This window comes from Engraulis encrasicolus, chromosome 8 (genome assembly GCF_034702125.1).
Source record: "Engraulis encrasicolus isolate BLACKSEA-1 chromosome 8, IST_EnEncr_1.0, whole genome shotgun sequence".
Lineage (NCBI taxonomy): Eukaryota > Metazoa > Chordata > Actinopteri > Clupeiformes > Engraulidae > Engraulis > Engraulis encrasicolus.
Window position 1 is genome coordinate 55,548,027 of NC_085864.1, and position 4,374 is coordinate 55,552,400.

The following is a 4,374-nucleotide window of genomic DNA, read 5'->3' on the forward strand; positions in this document are numbered from 1 at the left end:
ATTCGGCGATGTCAGATAGCAATTAGAGACAAGTTCTATTTTGTCGGCGCCGCCCATTGACTATCAATGCTATGTTCGTGTGAAATTTGGTTTGGGGGTCCGAATTATGTCGGAAGCAAAAGTGCGCCGCTGTGCTGTCGGAGCTAATGTGCGGCCGGCCTTAGGGTTAGGCTCTCTGCCCAGTTCTCTCTCCCCCTCATGATGCGTTCAGGCCGACTGAGAACCCTGGCGGTGCTCATTCGTTGCCGTACCTGATCGCAAACCGGCTGGCGTGTTCACGAGGCAGATGTCAGCATTTGCGAAAGTCATACAGTTGGTTGGCAATGCGAACTGAAAAACTATGCAGAAAGACCACAGTCGTCTCTCTGCTGTTCTGCCCTGAATTAGGCCTAACTGGAGCCATTAGGGTTCAGTTCCAGGGAAAGGCAAGGCAAGTTGATTTGCTGCCAGTAAAAAAATGAAACCGCAGTTTCACAGTTTCACTGAGCCACAGTTTCCTGTCCTTTCTTTAACCCCTTAAGGCGCGGCTTTATAAATTCATTGTTACCAGTATGGTAATGACCAAGTCGTGGTGCATTACTAAAGGGCCTGTGTTGTGTCATAGTATTGTAGTGCTATGGTAGTTACATTTCAATGTCTATTACAGCGTGTCACTGGAGGTATGGCGCGCATTAAGGGTTTAATGTTTGGTAGCCACCCACAATGATGGTTAGAGCACCTGTGTTTCCTGAGCAGACTTGAATCCTTGCAGCGCTTCCGTTTTTGCTTTTCCCTGAGTCATAGCAACTGAATTTGTATTGTGAATTTCATATACAAAGGCAACTTAGTGTTTCCTGGTGAACCAGTAGCCTGTAAGTAACAGGCTACTGGTACACTGCCCTTTCACGCCTCTCCGCAGGCGGGGTTTAGTCAAAAGATGCTTGCACGCGGTTGGAGCAACCTCATATGAATGACAAGACACTTCGACCACTCACGTTGAAGCTTTGTGACGTAGGACGTGTCGTCACGTAAGCGCTGCCAGGTCGGGAACCAAAACAGAACAACATCCTTTAGAAAATCAACTTGAGGTATTTTGGATAACACCGCTGAAATTACTGCTTCCATCCCGACGCATGATAACTCCTCGCACGCCGCCATTACTGTTGTGATTCAGGGAGGGGCGGGCACAGCCGAATTACCCTGGGGGAGGGAGTTGCGTTCGATAAACGTCATACCCACTGAAATCCCTCCCTACGATCCTGATTCGTCGTGCTGCCCCGTTTATTTCGTAAACGGAGGAGGAGAGCGAATCATAGGTGAACCAGAAGGTTTGTGTAGCCCAGCCCCCTGGGCGTCAACACATAGCTTCTGGTTCACCAGGAAAAACTTAGTGTCCTTTCAATCACAAAAAATAACGCATCATGACAGGCATAACAACGCAAAGTTAAATACGATAAATAACAATATGATGATAAAAAGCAAAAGCATAAAAGTAGATGAAACGGACATGGTCAGAGAGCATACAAAAGCGGGACAATGACCTTACAAATCACAAAAGTCATGAGAAATGATCACAACAAAAGGATAAAAGTAGAGGATAGATTTTTTAAAAATGTTTTTGAAAGGCATAGACAATTGTACAACCCTGTTTGTGTGGCTGCTCATTAACATGTGACGCCTGGTTGAGGCGGATCTGTAATATTTACCCAGGCAATGGTTATATTTACCCAGGCAATGGTTATATTTACCCAGTCAGGGATATTGTTATGGTCGAGAGATTTGAAGGAGGTAGGTCTGCACAATGCCAATAAGCTCCAAAAATAAAAGATATTATTTTATATTTTAAAGAGACACTGTGCATGAAATGGTCAAAAAAGGTAGGGCCTACTGCAACTATGCTGCTCATTGAAACTGGGCTGCCTATTGCCAAATTTGATCTTTACATGAAAGTTTACTGAGTAATAAACAAATACTTTCTAGTATGGTCCAAGTACAGTCATTTTTGCAGCTAAAAATGGCTATTTTTGGAAATTCAAAATAGCGGACCATGGAGAAGATCCCCCTTTTCATGTATGAAAAGTGCAATTTTTCCAGATATAATTAACGCTTAGAATTTGATGCTGGTGGTAAGTATTCATGAAAAAGGTAACATTAGTGAATGGGTAGCATGAATTCTGGAAATGAACAACTAAAAATCTCACACAGTGTCCCTTTAAAAAGCAATGTTTTGGCCCTGCCGTGGCCAAACGGTATAGGGCACTATTTACCCAGGCAGGGCCACTGTTATGGTCAAGAGATTTGAAGGAGGCAGGTCTGCACACTGCCAATAAGCTCCACAAATAAAACGTTATTTGGTCCAGGATGACAGATGCTGAGGCACTCAAGTCAATTTTTTTAAACTTTTTTATACGCATACGCCCTGAAGAAGGCCATAAGGGCCGAAACGCGTAGGCATTGTAGCCGAATAAATTTTGTCAAAAAATGCAAACTTGAGTGCCTCAGTATCTGTCTACCTGGACCAAGTTTGAGAGCCCCTACACTGATGAGCACCAAGGAAAAAAGGTGAGGACCCAGAAGCACTCCAATTACCTGCTTGTGTTTAATAAAACGTTATTATTTATTATGTATTATTTAAAAAGCAATGTTTTGGCCCTGCCGTAGCCAACCGGTAGGGCACTTGTCTACCATGCGGCTGACCCGGGTTGGATTCCCGTGCCCCGGTCCTTTAGTGGCCCTTCCCCGTGTCTCTCTCTCCCCACTCACTTCCTGTCACCACCGTCACTGTCCTGTTATACATAAAGTCAAAAAGACCAAAATAAAAAATAAAATAAAAAGGAATGTGTCAATCAAAACGTAGACCTACCTCCGGTAACACTTTATAATAATGTTCCTTAGTAAAGACTCGGTAAATAATTGACTAATGATGAATAAAACATTAACAAATGTTTTTATTATTAACTAAGTTTTATTAATGCTTTATAAAATATCTACAAATGATATATGCAAGATTTTACACACCTTATAACAAAGTATTTCAGTCATTTACAAGCAACTTGTAAATGTTTCATAAATATAAAATATTAACATAGCATTTCCTAGTCATTTACAAGCATTTGTTTACATTTCCTAGTCATTTACAAACGTTTGTTAATGTTTTGTTCATCAATAGTTAATTATTTATGAAGTCTTTATAATGCTTTTTTGCATCCATTATTCTTAAGTGTTACCCTACCTCCCTCAACTGTCTGACACTTGTAGAAAGTGATTTTGGATCTGCACACCCTACCCAAAATTACATGTTCAGGAGTGTTTACAGTGTACAGCTATCCACACTGCACAATAGATCTTGGCCAGCACAGGCACATTTGTTGTTTTTACTTGCAGGGCCGCTGACAGCTTTGAAAGGGCATCCCCAGCTTGAGCTGGTGGCTATGGAGTCTGTCTAACAGAGGTGTTCCCGCACAGTTCATCCCCCTCGGGGGCGTGAACTCGCCACCTCATCAACATATCGGTCTGGTAATGGGAGGCACAGTATGATACCACTGAGCTTAAGGGCCGGTCACAAGACGTCCTTCTCCAGAGATAATCTCTAGTGTCTGTTCATGGGATTTTTCCAACACATAAGGGATCAGTAGCACAAAAACACTTTCAAAACAGTCAACCGTGTTACTCAACTGTGTTACGGTCAACAGTGCAGGGGAACAAGTCGGCACTTTTTTAGACAAAAAAACAGAGCAGACAAACCCATCTCCCTAGAACACAAATTATTTTGTTTGTTTGTCTGTCAATAACTCGCCACCTCATCAACATATCGGTTTGGCAAAGGGAGGGAGGTTTACTAGTGTTCCACACCACACTCTGCTAGTTGTATTGAGGCTTCAGGAGGTTTACTGATGTTCCACACCACACTCTGCCAGTTGGCTTCAGGAGGGAGGTTTACTAGTGTTCCACACCACACTCTGCTAGTTGTATTGAGGCTTCAGGAGGGAGGTTTACTAGTGTTCCACACCACACTCTGCTAGTTGTATTGAGGCTTCAGGAGGGAGGTTTACTAATGTTCCACACCACACTCTGCTAGTTGTATTGAGGCTTCAGGAGGGAGGTTTACTAATGTTCCACACCACACTCTGCTAGTTGGCTTCAGGAGGGAAGTTTACTAATGTTCCACACCACACTCTGCTAGTTGTATTGAGGCTTCGGGAGGGAGGTTTACTAATGTTCCACACCACACTCTGCTAGTTGTATTGAGGCTTCAGGAGGGAGGTTTACTAACGTTCCACACCACACTCTGCTAGTTGTATTGAGGCTTCAGGAGGGAGGTTTACTAACGTTCCACGCCACACTCTCCTAGTTGGCCTCCGTTACATGTTCACCTCCCTGGTGCATCTTTAGTTT